Genomic DNA, 16,375 nt, shown 5'->3' with positions numbered 1-16,375 from the left:
CCATGGAAAGAAACAAGCTCAGTGTGACGTCCAAGAAAAGAGCTGGAATTTATTGTGGTTTACATCAAATTCTTTAGTAGGATAAATGAATATGTATACATAATCGATTTTATGAATTCAATTATAATTCAAATCACAGGACCTGACGCTCACTGGAGCTGTAATTTAACTTTTCATTTACATTAAAGTACATTACCTCTATATTTTATTCCAATCTAGTCCTTGTATCTTTGATTAATGACTTTACTTAAGCTGTCTTTTTCACTCTGGTCAGTACAAATGTACACTGCAATAAATCCTCTATCTGACAGCTGGTTATCAACAAAAAAATGCTGTATTAGTACTGAACAATGGTTGCAGTACGTTTTGCAATGTATTGATACAGTACCTGAACAGAAGAGCACAAAGTCATCTTCTGCAGATTAACCCAGTGTTTCACATATCAAGCAGTAGGTTAGGTATTTTATATGAAATCAAATATATAATGTATGCATGCAAAATTTGTTAAAAGTTGTAATAGTGGTAATATTAATCAGCTTAAATGGCCATAGATAGACAAGGAGCCACCTTTTGGCTAATTCAAATATTGTCACAGAGGACAACTGAACATGAACACCAATCCAATGTTTCCAAAGACTGCATGCACACACACACACACACACACACACACACACACACACACACACACACACACACACACACACACACACACGTATTGTTAAAATTTACTAAATTTTCCCTTTTTAACTGCAATAATAATTTCTGCCTGTGCAATTCATGGCAAATGTGCAATCTGTTTCACTGCACATAATCTCACACTGTACAATTTGTTTTTTAAATGATTGTTGCAGCAGGCAGATTGTTCGTTTCATGTGTTTCCTTAATGCACTTCCACGTGGTAGGAAACAGTTTTGCTCTGCAGGATGTGAATTGTTGAAAAGTGAACACAGAGATAGTATAGTGTTATGGTCATCATGCTGGTTTTCCTCTTTAACATGGAATTTTCTTTACACATGTGGGTTCACAAGTAGAATAATCATTCCACCATCCCAGTACAGTATGTCATTCCTCACCATGCATATTCAGCCTCTGGGAATGTGATGTAACAGTAAGAGCCTCATCTGCTGGAGAAAAAAGGAATTTTAAATTAAATACAGTGAGCTAGATCTAAAAATTAAAAACGAACTTGTAGAGACAATGGGTGTTTTAGAAAAAACAGGGCTAAGTGTTACATGCTTTCTTCTCTTCTCTTCTCTTCTCTTCTCTTCTCTTCTCTTCTCTTCTCTTCGCTTCTCTTTTCTTGTTTTCTTCTCTTCTGCTGTTTTCATTTTGAGCGATTTTGCACAAAGATGTGGCGATGGTGGTATAGTGGTGAGCATAGCTGTCTTCCAAGCAGTTGACCTGGGTTCGATTCCCAGCCATCGCAGATTTATGTTTATAGATATGCCAAAACACCTCCTTCTGTTCATTGCTGCTCATAAACCCCCAAATCGTCCTGTCATATAAATCCACATGGTTATGAATGGGTTTGAACTGACTTACATCGCTGATTCTGCAGTTAACTACTTCCCCTCTGGAACACTAGTTAATCTGTAGAAAGTCTATCAGACACTCCTGCGCTATATACATATATTTTTAATCATTATCTTTCTTTTCTGTTTTTATGCATTTTTTTAATATGATTTAATTTATTTTTCTTTTTATATTTTATATGTAATTTTAACATGTTCAAATGTTCAAATGTCCTCTTCTCATTGTGAGCTACATTTTAGCATTTTATTACAAAATCTTTATTGTATGTAAAGCACTTTGAGCACCATTTCTTGTATTTATGTAAATAAAGTTTATTATTATTATAAAGACCTCTCACAGAGTGTTGTCTAGTTACAGTAACGCCAACATTTTTACTTCAGGTCCTCTAAGTTCTGTAAATTGTGAGGCCTTTTCAACATTGACCAACTTGGGATCTGAGGAACTTGGAGACCAAGTCAACACCTTGAACTGATTGACATGTTCATTTTTGTGGATTATTACAAGGTATATACTTTTGCAGGAAGAGGCCACTGCCATCAGGGAGTCAGACATCCTCATGAGTGTCCACTGAAGTAGCAGTGAATCAGGTCAGCCGTCCTAAGCACAGAACTGAGACTTCATCAGACATGACCCTGTTGTTGGTCCAATAGATACTGGATTTTCAGAATAAAATTATGCTGACAGCAACATACCAGTCGGTCTGACAACCTGTGACTTATTTACTCAGTGAAAACGCTCATGTCTTAATGACCAATGCAGAAGAGGCATCAAAAAGCACATTTCAAAGAAGATACATGTTTGTGTAGATTATTCTTATCAGATGAGCTCAGGTTGTTACACCTCAGCGCATCTTTAAAAAAAGACCTCATGTTTTTATTTAGTTTGCCTAAAAAATAAACTAACACTACACTACTCAAATCCAAATATAATATGAATTGATGTAAATTTTGTCCAGTGAGATCACCAACTCCACTCCTGCTACTGCAGATGATCAATGGTTCTTGTTAAAATGGTAAGATCGTTTTCACACACATCCTCACACTCAGAGTATTGGATCAGAGCGCTTTGTGGAAACAAGACAGAGAACTTGATGCTACCAATGTCTGCTGTCTCAGGTGTGGAGAGACTGGTTCGGCCGTGATCATTCCACCACCCCAGTACAGTCACACAGGAAAACCTCTAACAAGTATGTCATCTCACCATTCATATTCAGCCTCTGGTAATGTGATGTAATATTAAGAGCCACATCTGCTGCAGAAAAAAAAGACATTTTAAATGTATTACAGTGATCTAGCTCTAAAAATAAAATATGAACTTGTAGAGACAATGGATGTTTTACATAAACAAGGCCCAGTGTTCTATGCTTGCTGCTCTTCTCCTGTTTTTTATTGTGAGGCATTTTTCTTACAAATGTGGCGATGGTGGTATAGTGGTGAGCATAGCTGCCTTCCAAGCAGTTGACCTGGGTTCGATTCCCAGCCATCGCAGATTTATATTTATAGATATGCCAAAACACATACTTCTGTTCAGTCGGTCCCTATTAAACCCCCAAAACATTCTATCACATAAATTCACAAGGCTCTGTTTGGGTTAGAACTGACTTACATCACTGACTCTGCAGTTAACCACTTCCCCTCTGGAACACTGAGATCATCTGCAGAAAGTCTATCAGAGCTGTAACATCATCCGGAAGAACCTCTGCAATTCCGGTGCACTTATTTATATACATATATATATTTTTAAATCATTTTCTATCTTTCGGTTTTTATGTATTTTTTAAATTTCATTTAATGTCTTTTTCTTTTCTTTCGAATCTGATTTCATTTTCTCCTTAAAATCTGTCCTCTTCTTATTTTCAATGTCATTTTAGCATGTTTAAAAATTGTCTATATTGTATGTAAAGCTCTTTGAGCGACATTTCCTCTATGCATGTAAATAAAGACTATTATTACTATAAAAACCTCTCACAGAGGGTTGTCTAGTCACAGTAACCACAACATTTTTTGCTTCAGGTCCTTTAAGTACTGTAAATTGCCAGGCCTTTTTAACATTGACCAACATGGGATCCGTGGAATTTGGAGACCAAGTCAACACCTTAATTTTTTACAGTGTGGATTATTAAACGGTATGTAATTCTGCAGGAAGAGGCCACTGACATCAGGGAGTCAAACATCCTCATGAGTGTCCACTGAAGTAGCAGTGAACACATCAGGTCAGCCAGGGCTGGACTGGGAGAACAAAACGGCCCGGGCATTTTTTGGCTCAGACCGGCCCACATAATTAGCCGAGCACATCTGCCATTAAGACATTTAGAAGACATAAGTTACGTCAATTTAAAGTAGCTCATATTAAAAGTACTTAAGTATCAAAAGTATCTGGTGTTGAAATGTACTTAAGTATCAAAAGCACAAGAACTAAAATTAAAAATGCAAATTGATTTTTATAGTAGGTCTATACAGACACAAAACAACCCAAAATGTTTCTCCTCAAGATTTATCTCAACTGACTGAAAAATTACAACAACAATATGCATATAATGTATAATTTTACCAATTTTGAACCCTAGATGCTGAGGTTCAAATAGTAATGGACCAGTGCATCTGAACTTCTATTTAACTATAAACAAGTGCCTCTTGTGTCTGCCCAAGAACATTAATAAACCACAGTATAACCACTATACTATAGGCACACAAAATAAGACACTATCTCTTATCCTATTCTAGAGGAAGTAAAAGTCGTAACAAGATTTCTGAAGGTGAACCTGCGGAGGGATAGACCAACCTCTCGCGCTGCCCCCCCCCCCGACGGCAAACACGCCACCGGGACCTGCACATCTCAGGAGGGAGGGGGCAGCGAGTGAGAGAGAGAGAGAGAGAGAGAGGTGCGCCGTCGGTAGAGGCGTGCGACGCCAACCTCCGCTGCTCAAGTAACGAGCCAGTTTGGAGAATGTATTGAAAATTGAAAATGCGCGCTCACATGTCTGCCTCCACTCGCTCATCATTGTCGAGTCCTCCTCGCTCGTCTCCCGGCGCACCTGCTGCTGCTGGGCTGGTGAACCCGGCACCACATAGGTCCGTCAGTTTGGCACATTTAGCAGCCTCCACCTCCAGAGACTTCTGCTTTTTTTCCCCGATGCGTTTTTTACTCTTATTATCCATTTTAAGTTTCTGTTTCAGCAGCAGACCGTCCCGCGACTCCCACCGCCAATGCAATGAGGTCCCGCCCCACCCTGGTTTGTGTTGTGATTGACAGCACTGTCAGGGCTCTCTGAGCCTGTCAGCCCATGATTGATTGACAATGACAAACAATAGACCAATAATATGTGTCGATGCTGGCAACACACTGCTAGCCCTCTGTAGCCAATTGGCCGGCCCAATTGGAGGGAATTTAGAGAGGAAGAAGAGAAAAAAAACAAAACAACAACATAGCGGACCAGACCGGCCCACATTGGGTCAACGGCCCACCGGGATTATGCCCGGTATGCCAGATGGCCAGTCCACCCCTGAGGTCAGCCGTCCCAAGCACAGAACTGAGACTTCATCAGACATGACCCTGTTGTTGGTCCAACAGATACTGGATTTTCAGAATAAAATGATGCCTGACAAACCAATCAGTCTGACAACCTGTGACTTATTTACTTAGTGAAAACGCTCATGTCTTAATGACCAATGCAGGAGATGCATCAAAAAGCACATTTCAAAGAAGATACATGTTGGTGGAGATTATTCTTATCAGATGAGCTCAGGTTATTACACCTCAGCGCATCTTTAAAAAACGATTTCATGTTTTTATTTGGTTCGCCCTCAAAAATAAACTAACAATACACTCCTCAAATCCAAATATAATATGAACTGATGTTTATTTTGTCCAGTGAGGGAGGCTGATCACCAAGCAATGCGATCATTCCACCATCCCAGTACAGTCACACAGGAAAACCTCTCACAAGTATGTCATTCCCCACCATTCATATTCAGCCTCTGGTAATGTGATGTAACAGTAAGAGCAGCATCTGCTGCAGAAAAAAGGGCATTTTAAATGTAATACAGTGAGCTAGCTCTAAAAATAAAACATGAACTTGTAGAGACAATGGGTGTTTTACATAAACAAGGCCCAGTGAGCTGTGCCTGGGTCTCTTCCTATCTCCTGTTTTTAATTGTGAGGCATTTTTCTATGCAGATGTGGCGATTGTGGTATAGTGGTGAGCATAGCTGCCTTCCAAGCAGTTGACCTGGGTTCGATTCCCAGCCATCGCAGAATTATATTTATAAATTTGCCCAAACACTTGACTTCCATTATTCAATCCCAATTCTGTTCAGTGGGTCTCTCATAAACCCCCAAAACGTCCAGTCACATAAATTCACAAGGCTCTGAATGGGTTGAGACGGATTTAGCTGGCTCTCCAGTTAACAATGTCCTGTCCGGAACACTGAGATTATCTGCAGGAAGTCAATCAGAGCTGCAACATCATCCGGAAGAAACTCAGAGAGTCCTCCTCTCCTACATAAAACTTTTCTGTTTTTATGCATTTTTAAAATTTCATTAAATTTATTTTTCTGTTCTTTTCTTTTAAATGTATTTTGAACATGTTCTTATGTCTTCTTAAAATGTGTCTTCTACTTATTTTGAATGACTTTGTCGCATGTTTAAACAAATTTCTATATTGTATGTAAAGCACTTAGAGCTGCATTTCTTGCATGTAGGTAAATAAAGTTTATTATTATTATTAAGACTAGTTACAGTCCGGAAGAATGAAAACTTTTCTGTTTTTATGAATTTTTTAAATTTCATTAAATTTATTTTTGGAACTTGGAGACCAACACACTAAAATGGCTACGTGTTATCTGGCTCGTAGGTCTTTTAAAACAACAGGCGACTTTGGAACTGGGGCTTCTGAGCAATGAAGTAGACGCTGTATAGAGTCTTCTGGGAGACATTCCAACACAGTGTTGCTGTTGTGTCAAGGAAGAGGAAAGCCTGAAATGGAACTGTCAAGTTTGTGGCTATTGTGAAAGTATTATTGTGTAGAAACCATATGACTATCTACTTTAGGCTTCAATGTATCGTTGTTGACAGGATTTGAACCTGTGCGGGGGTGACCCCAATGGATTTCGAGTCCATCGCCTTAACCACTTGGCCACAACAACCGGATTTAAAGTGTAAATTTATTTACAAGTCTAATGAAAACTTTGTAAACATTCTGTATCAATGGATAGTTCTAACAAATGATCACGTAATATTAATACAAGCTTCACAGAGTTCCTTAGGCTTCTGTCTATTAGTCTTTTATATAAGGAGTGGACAGACATGGAGAGTTTCCTCACTGCATCATGTACACAAAGTGCACAACACAGACTGTGCATGGAATTAGATGACGATACAAACTGCTGACTGTAACACATCCCTTGAATCACAGGGATGCCATCATACCATCAGAAAAAAACTGAATGTTTCACTGCCAGGTGCAAACAAGAGGAAATATTTTGTAACTGTTCCTGATTCAGTTCTTAAAGTTCATAACTTACATACTTACATTATTACAAATACACTGCACTACATGATACTGAGAGAGGACTGAGGGACACTGCTGGGGGCTGACTGCTGCTTCCTTACTTCTATGACTGTGTATTTAATAACATGAGTAATGAAGTTACATGATCCTTCCATGCAAGGATAAATCCTACAAGAGAATAATGTATGAGTCGTGTAGTCAGTAAATCTGTTTCACAAAGGAAATTAACATAATACCGGCATTTTGGATATATAACTTATTCAGCACCCTCATCGATGCTGCTAAAAATCCTGATGATGTTTTCTTACACCTGACATTTATTGCACTTCTGTCCGTCCTGAGAGAGGGATCCCTCACATGTGGCTCTCTCTGAGGTTTCTACATATTTTTACCTGTGAAAAGGGTTTTTAGTAGTTTTTCCTTACTCTTGCTGAGGGTTAAGGACAGAGGATGTCACACAATGTTAAAGCCCTATGAGACGAATTGTTATTTGTGAATGTGGGCTATACAAATAAACTTGATTGATTGATTGATTGAGCACACCATCTTTTTATTTTTTTGTCACATTACATTTTCAAAGTATTTTTTATAGCATTTGTATTTTACAGTAATGTGATGATGTGACAGCACAGTGATGGGGGCCAGTGCCTCTCATGCTTTCTCCAGCAGGTGGTGCTATAAGCCTACTGGTCATCTCAATCTATGGCCTTTCTTGAAAAAAGCTTCATGACACATTTCTGAAGTTATTCAGAAAAAAATCACAATTACGTCTTTAAGGCAACTATGACTAAAATATTGGCATACATTATACAGAGTGCTTTAACTATGATTTTTTTTAAACCTTCACTGCTGTTTGTGTGTGTGTGTGTGTGTGTGTGTGTGTGTGTGTGTGTGTGTGTGTGTGTGTGTGTGCTTGAACTTGTTTTTGCACCTTTTCCAGCATCAACACTGACATTTTCAAAACCAGTAGCCCGCTCCCCATGAGGCAAAATGTTGTTTCTGAGCTCCTGGTTAAGGTCAGACTTAAGACGTTAATTGTGGTTAGGTTAAATTTAGGATTAGGCATGAATTGGACACGGTTAAGGTCATGTTTAAGGTTTTGGTTAGACTGTCCACAATGAGTGGAAGTTTGTACCTAGAACACTCTGAGTGAGGATATTTGTCCGGTGCTCACTTTCTGACCCTCTTTCAAAACACTAAGATTTGCTTTTAGTGTGTGTCTGTGTATGTGAGTGTGTGTGTGTGTATTTTGACAAGTGAGCAGCCGTCACACTTTGAATGAGGTTGGTACAAGCTGCTCATATTGCTCATATTGAGAGAATTGTCCCGAGGCAGTGTTGTACAGTATATGTGTGTGTGTGAGTGCCTCCACATGACTTCTAGCATGCAAGTGTCTACTGTATATGCTCATGCTGGTGTGAAAGCGTGTTAGAGGGGGGGAAGAAACCCACTCATGAGTATAAGTGTGAGTGTGTGTGTGTGTATCAAAGTCTTATAATCTCAGCCATGATTAACAGTGGAGTCTAACTGGTCACAATAAGGTCTTTGTGCTGAGTTCAGAGGCAGCAGGTGAAAACTCAGCTCCAGACCTCAGACTGACCAGAGTCAGTACAGTGTGCTAACTCGGACCTGTCTGCATGTGTGTGTGTGTGTGTGTGTGTGTGTGTGTGTGTGTGTGTGTGTGTGTGTGTGTGTGTGGATCAGCACATGCTTAAGTGGCGGCATGTTTGACCATAAGCTTGTTTGTATGCATGCCAACCACGATTAACCATGTTTAAACCTTTTGAGGATTAACAGATTTTTATACTGTTCTTTGATCAGTTCACCTTAAACGAACCATGGATTCTTTGTAACCAAGCAAAATCATTAATGGGTGTTATTCGCTATAATGGCTCTACTTTTTACTATTTAAGTGAAAGATTTCAACGGTAACTAAACCAATAAATTCTGACAAAAATTAAACAACTGAAGAAGCCATGTGAAGCAGATCTGGTCGCAGTTTCTAACTGAGCCTGAGTTGCTCCATCATCACATACAAATATGGATTCCCTGCAGGTCTCCTCTGCCAGGACGACAAAGCTGTATCTGTGCCGTCCTGAAGGAGGCCAGTGGGGCACTGCTGCGTCATGACAGCACCACATTCAGCCACTGACATTTCAACAGCCGTTTACGTGACGCTCAACCATGAAGACACTTTTCCTTCCACGAAACCCGAAGCTGCACCTTGGGATGAAGTAGATGACTTGGCTTGTGTGGGTGTGTTTGTGAGTATGAGTGAATTTATTTGGCTAATTTTCCTGCTCATGGCTTCTCTCAAAAAACCAACCTTCATGTGTACATTGTCAGTGGTTATGTGCTTACCTCACTCACAATGTTTATTTCCTCTCACCAAATTGGTTTGCAATGTTGACTGTGACAATTACGTTTGTTTGGAGGATGATTTTCTCTTGTGTGCATTTTGCGCAGAGAGTTTTTCAGAGACAACCTTGGTTATAAAATCATATGCATGCCTTGGAATTATGGTATATTTTTGTGCATTTTTGTGCCTGTGCAGCTTTGTAGCGAATACACAACCCCTTTTGTTTGTCTTCGCGCCAGTGGCCCCCTGCTGTTCGCCTGTTTGTGTTACCCTCCGACAGGCTGGGACTCGCATGAATAAGGGAGAAGGACATGACACATATTCTATGAGGTGACTTTCCCCACACTCCTTGGCTCTGCCTAGCTCTCCTGGCTTGGGGCCTCTGGGCATGGATGGATGCCCGGTGGGGAAGTCAAGGGGCGTTGCGCGGCTACATCCCTGGAGGACAGGTTGGCGGACTGGTAATTTTCAACGAAGCAGAACTCAAGTTGTTCCTAATAAACCGCGTGTGTTCCTACCTCCATGGCGCACGAAAAGAAATGTGAGTTAAACATCTGCAATGTATGAAAATGAAATCAAATTCAAGATCACAGCCAAGGAGAATACGCTGGTAGTCTTGCCAAGCTCGCACTGATTGATGAATAGGAATAGTAGGGGAAGGGAACAGCCTAAAATGTCGAAGCCTTACCACAGAAATGCTGCTTGTATTTAAATGAAACAACGTTGGTGTTGCCCTGACATGGCCTTTGTGTTCAAAATTTGACTTTACACCCGTGTGTGTTGGGGGGAGGCAGCGCCTTCAAACAGAGTTTCAATGGCCTTAAAACTTCTTGCAACACAATAAAACAGCATACAAACAGTCAAATAAAAAGACAACAAACTCTGGTCACCAGAGGATTTTTCTGTGTCACATACAAAGACACATGAGCTGCGCTGACACACAACCTCTTTTAACGGCTCCGTTTGTGGTTTCAACTGATTTTTCCACTCTGCGTGCCACCATGTAGAAGATTGTATGTTGTCCCTGGCAATATCGGCAACACAAACTTAACACAGGGCCTATCCAGTGACACAGGGTGACTGTCATGTTGGCAAGCCACTAATCTGGAACTTTTTTAAGTCAACAAACATCAGAAAATGAATCCTTTGTTGGACGGGGAGGAGTTTCAGCTTGCCCAAATTACATACAATTCCTCAAAGAATGCATCACGCTGACCATGGGTGGTCCTTGCAACATGGCTTTTTTCACTTTCCCTTCTTTATAATACATTTTTTTAAAGATTTCACATTCAAACGCTTGTGAAACTTCTTCAGGACTACTGAGAAATCTTTCATAAACCCTACAGGTATATTTAGTATAGAGTAGAGTTCACGTATGTCTGCCAAGTACCTTTTCCCAATCACCCCAAACATCCCATCTGTACTTACAGTTACAGAGGATGAAGCTATTTAATTGTGGTCCAGACTACCAGTGAATTGGTTCTTCGGATCACAGGCCACCTCTCATCAAGCCACCAGTATGGATTCCATCTGTATCACATTACCAACGGCAACCCCTTGCTGCTGTGTGATGAAGGTGTTCCTGCTCCGTGTATGTTTCATCACAGAGCTCCGGCAAACTCTCCTGAGGTCTAAGCGATTAGCGAACACAGCTTCCCCATTATCTGAACTGGGGAAATTGACATGAATGAGCTAAATGTAAAGGATGTACATTTTCATTTTCCTGGGATACACCTCTACCTGTCTCTCTCCCAATGCCAGCTGGGATTGGCTCCAGCTCCCCCCAAAACCCTCAAAGGATAAGCTGTATAGATAATGGACTAATGGGTAATTTGCTCTACTAACCTGCAAAAGAAAATCCATTAAATCTATTTGAAAGAGGCTGTGATCATACAAATATCATATTGACAGCACCATTATAGAGCCACTATTTGGTAGGGTTCTCCAGACATCAGCCATGCTTTCCTGCTCCTCCTGGGGGATCCTGAGGCGTTCCCAGGCCAGATGAGATATGTTGTCCCTCTAGCAGGTTCTGGGTCTACTCCTGGGTGTCCTGCTAGTTGGGCTCACCCAGTAGACCTCCAATGGAAGGCACACAGGGAGGCTTCCTGATCAAATGCCAGAATCACCTCAACTGTTCTCTTTCGACGTAAAGGGGCAGTGGGTCTACGTGACTTTGGGCATCCTTCTTGATGTCCGAACTCCTCACCCTATGTCTAAGGCTGAGCACAGTAACCAGACAGAGGAAACTCATTTCGGCAATTTGTATTCGCCATCCTGTTTTTTAGGTCTTTACCCATTTTCACTGGTTTCCCAGGGAATAATTGATGGATCTTCATCAAAGCAACAGCATATTTATGGGACTGATATTTATGAGTGCGTGCAAATTGATGCATCTTGATTGAATTTAAACATGTGCAGTTTAGACTTTATTTACATTCATTGTTTAAGACATGCAGGCGCTCTGTAGTGTTACTTACAGTATAATGGGAATGGCAATATTATTATGAAACTTAGATTATCTATTACATTTGGAATCATATTTTTGCATAACCTAGCTAGAAAATCTTTTAATGCAATCTATTAATCCATTCAGCTAGATTACTCTTTGTTTAACTAGACTGTTGTAAGTAGAACTAAAATTAATTTCAAATCCAAACTGCACTTATGAGAACAGAAAATGTACTATACCTTATTATATTCTGAAAAATCAATAAATTTGATTCAGGGCCCCTACTTGGCCACACAACCCGTAAAAGTCAAACTCTAACTTCCCTCAGCTGGCAAACATTGTTTATTTAGCTCTAATCATCCACTGTCTCACATTAAAGATAGTTAGCTTTATGACTTCCTTTGAGTTCCCTCTCTGAAACTCAAACCAGTCCGTCCCCCCATCGTTTCCCATGAAACTCCACAGAGCCAATAATCCGACTCACTATTTATTCTCCACCATATGAACCCAAGTGCAAGTGTTGTCTGTGTAAATACAGGTGAAATGAGAGATCTGTCTGAAGGGGAGGTGGAGGGTGTGCAGGCTGGATTCAACAGGACATGCCATAGTTACTTTACTGTCTCTGTAACTTTAATCCTTATTCCACAGGACTTGGCACGCACCTAAGCTTTCAAACACTGCCCCGAGAATGTTAATGTAAGCACTAAATCTCAATTAACAACAAGGAAGCATATTCTGTGGCTCCCGTGGAGATTTATCTTCTGCTGCGGCTGGGTCCGAATGGAGAAGGAGTATTAGGGAGGATTGAATATGGAGTCTAAACACACTGTGCACATTACAGCTCATTAAACAGCCACAGGCCAACACATAGCACCTCTAATGTTTTCTCACTGATTTATCAGTATGTACTGGTGGTGATAACATCATTTAATATCAGCGAAAAAAAGAGGAAAAACATCTCTGTTACAAACAATAGTCCTTCTGGCTTACTTTGTGTGCTTATTTGACTTTAGCAGAGGGTGTGAGTTGGATTTCTTTTTAAAGCTAAAGAGCTTTAGAGTGAATATCAGCTCACTGTTTATCTGTCCAGTCCGTAAACTCACGTTTTTTGCTTCACTCTCACCGTTCTCATTGCATTAGTTTTGCCTGTAGCCGTGTTTTCAGTGAGGAAGCACTGAAAACCAATATAAACCCAACCTCAGACGCACCAAACAGCAGACATACACATTTAGAAATGAGAAATGATTAAATATTTTTTTTATCGCTGATACAGAAAATAGCTCAGTTATTCAAGAAAATAATTAGTAGATTTAATCGTTGATTCAAATAAATGCTCTTTTTCAGTGTGATGTTGTTCTCAAAGCATTGAAAACTACCACCAGAACATATTTTCATTTTATTAAATTGAGAAGAATCAAGAGTTGACAGGAAATGGGGAGGGGAAGGGGGGGTGGATATCATGGAACACAGGTCTCCGGCTGCACTCGAAGCTCGAACATTGCTATTACACGATCTGCCTTTAAACCCCTGGGCCATGAGGATGCATTGAAATGTATTTCTAACACATTATCCCTACACACATTAACATCAGACGTCAATGGGAAAATACGTCTCAAGTGCTTTGATTTTAATGTAACACGGGCGAAGAGACCTTTCAAGATTAGGATTGATTCTCTTTCCACCAGTTGCCTTGTTAACTTTCCCTGACTCAGATTTAGTCTCGGCAGTTGTTTGTATTGTTGGCCGAGTGTATTAGCTGGTTAACTGCTGTGTGATTGATTGCTGGAGGCCACTTCTCCTACTGTCCGCCACCCTGTCACACACTCATTTAGCTGCTTTCTGCTGCTGCTGCTGCTGAGCCAACCACCGGCCAGACCAGCAGCTGCTCACGCTGCCTCTCAGTGGGGGGCTCGCTGCAGTGTCCACACACTGAGCATGCACACACAACCACATAACGTCTGCTGCAGGCTTGGGTTATTCTCTGAGGTGTTGGGAACATGAACACTTCCCTGAGGGGCGGTGTGGTCATTGTGTTGAGGAAACGCACACTTACCAGTAACAGGATTGTTATCGGGGTTCTATGAGAACAGATGTAATGAAAACACTGTCGGTTTCTGTTCTGCTGCTGTGTACAGTTTTCATTTCCTCATTCCTGTGAATTGCATGTTTGTCAACCTTGACAACATTAACCAGCTTCACTGTCTGGAGGGGTGGAGACGCTGCCTCCTGTTTTGAGCCGTTAGTGCTGTGTAATTTCTGGTGAAACTTTGCGTTTACTGTTTTGATTACAGGAATGAAGTGAGGGAATTCTTTAAAACATGATCCTATATATGTGTAGGAACAATAAAATGTGAACATATCGGTCAATATTATTGGCCAGACGGTTATTGTCGATATACTAAAATTTAAAATAAATGTGCATCTGTACTTATACAGCTACCAAGTTTGTAGCTGTATCTGCGTATATTTTTCCCCACTTTTTAACAACCTTGATACTGGTGTTTCTCCTTCGGCTGCTACGGCTCACTGTCAAGACTCAGACTGTAAATGTGTTTGCTTTATCTTAAGATAAAGAATATCTAGGATTTGGTTGTGTGCATGTCAGAGAACTCTTTAAAAACTAGGCTTTCTTCGTCTGCATACATACAAAATATAAAGGCTTTGAGTTCCTCTATTCTGTGTTTTACTTTACCCTCTCACGGTATATACTGTAGCAGAGAGATTCCAAAAAAGCTGCACAGTCAGTGTGTGTGTGTGTGTGTTGGGGGGTATTTTGTGAAGTGTCTCAACGTTGTAAATTACTGCCCTGTATAACAATTTCACTTCATATTCCCACATTCTGAGGTTTTGATGTGTTTGCACTTTTCTCCCTGCTCCTGTTCTCCAGATACTGAATATAATTCTGCTCCTCCAGCAAAATTAGCATTTTATCCACCGTCTGTTTTCTCCATCTTTCTCTTACCGACAGGGCAGAAACTATTCTTCTGGCCCTACAGAAAATGAGACATTTACTGTAAATGAACAGATCCTTCTTCATTTGTTTTAATCTTGTGAGATTAACTGGAGAGGAAGTTTCATATTGTTTTGATTTGGGTGTTAGCATCTGTCTTATTCAGTCTCTTTTAGCTCTGGTCTATTCTCGCCTCGTTAAAAGTGCAAAAGTTGTAACAATTATGGACATTTTTGTGTTAAAGTTGACAAAATCCCAGAGATTTTTTAATGTTTTGTTTGTTTATATGAAGCATTAGCTCTTTGCATTTCTCAGACATACATGTCTGTTTATCCCAGATGTCTGTTCAGAGCTCATTTCACCAACCACCAATTAATCACATCCAAACTGGGACTCATTAGCATATAATCAAATGGGACAGCTAATGTGACGCTTGAATATCATGGATGCTTTTGATTAATCCGGCAGGGAGGTTACACTCGCAATGTACCGGTACTGATAAGTGATGAGGCGACATTTGTTTTTTTTTTGCTCCAAAATTAAACGGCTTTGTCCTTGGATCATTCTCCACTCTTCCGCAAAATTATTATTGATATTATTGAGAGACAATGAAAACATAACGTCCTTGGCTGAGGTACTAATTACATGCAAGCATTATTGTGTACCTGCCAAATGAACACTGTGGTAATGAGCAACACCTCATAGTCAACAATTACTTCTTCTTCCAAATTATACACACTCATAGGTATCAGTTCCCTAAATAAGTTCAGTTTTTTACATGTGAGGGTCCATGAATTAATCCTTTTTAAATTGGTAAAAATGCCAAATGGTCCATTTTGCAATGTTAAAGAAAGAGGCGGAAAAGAAATTGTGAGCAGCAACCCTCTAAAACGGATTTCTTCAATCTATGGAGTATACAGTGTGCAGGTCAAAAATATAAAGCTATAACGTCTTTAAATCCAGAGACATGCAGATTGGGATTAGGTTAATTGGCTGTTTACGTTTGCCCTGTTCACTCATACTTCTCGGCTCTTCACTGGTTACCAGTGGCTGCCCGTATACGTTTCAAAACATTAGTACTTGCGTACCGGGCTGTGAACGGATCTGGTCCAGTCTACAACTAGGACATGGTCAAACGTTACACCACAGCCCGTTCACTCCGCTCTGCATCTGCAGATCGGCTGGCTGCTCCCTCACTGCGAGCTAACCACTCATCAAAATCACCACTGTTTACTGTCCTTGCCCCTAACTGGTGGAACGAGCTCCCCATGGACATCCGGACAGCAGAAAGCTTACACATCTGCCGCCTCAAACTAAAAACACACCTCTTCCGACTATACCTGGAATAACATTTTGAAACTAACAATTTAGTAGAACTTAAATGACACTTACTTATAGCACTTTGTAGTTTTTCTGGAACTGTTCTGAAGAAATTGTACTTTCTTGATTTCTGTTGTTCTGGGTTTGTACCCTCATGGTTGAATGCAAAGTCAATTTGGATAAAAGCGTCAGCAAAATGAAATGTAAAAAATGCCTGCAACACAAACCAGTTCTCATGTAGCGGTAAGTTAC

At 40.3% G+C, this 16,375-nt stretch overlaps 4 non-coding genes across 4 annotated transcripts; 3 read left to right on the top strand and 1 right to left on the bottom strand.

The window, feature by feature from the left end:
- The first annotated feature begins 1,354 nt into the window (after positions 1–1,354).
- trnag-ucc (transfer RNA glycine (anticodon UCC)) lies at positions 1,355–1,426 on the top strand. The gene has a single exon. It is a non-coding gene; the product is annotated as a tRNA-Gly (tRNA).
- A 1,522-nt stretch (positions 1,427–2,948) lies between these two features.
- trnag-ucc (transfer RNA glycine (anticodon UCC)) lies at positions 2,949–3,020 on the top strand. Its single transcript has one exon. It is a non-coding gene; the product is annotated as a tRNA-Gly (tRNA).
- Positions 3,021–5,714: 2,694 nt separating this feature from the next.
- Positions 5,715–5,786, top strand: trnag-ucc (transfer RNA glycine (anticodon UCC)). Its single transcript has one exon. It is a non-coding gene; the product is annotated as a tRNA-Gly (tRNA).
- An 808-nt stretch (positions 5,787–6,594) lies between these two features.
- trnas-cga (transfer RNA serine (anticodon CGA)) lies at positions 6,595–6,677 on the bottom strand. The gene has a single exon. It is a non-coding gene; the product is annotated as a tRNA-Ser (tRNA).
- Positions 6,678–16,375: the final 9,698 nt, after the last annotated feature.

The sequence above is a fragment of the Limanda limanda genome, chromosome 20 (genome assembly GCF_963576545.1).
Source record: "Limanda limanda chromosome 20, fLimLim1.1, whole genome shotgun sequence".
Taxonomy (NCBI): Eukaryota; Metazoa; Chordata; class Actinopteri; order Pleuronectiformes; family Pleuronectidae; genus Limanda; species Limanda limanda.
The sequence above is the reverse complement of the archived record's forward strand: the minus strand, read 5'-3'. Positions and strand labels throughout refer to the sequence as shown.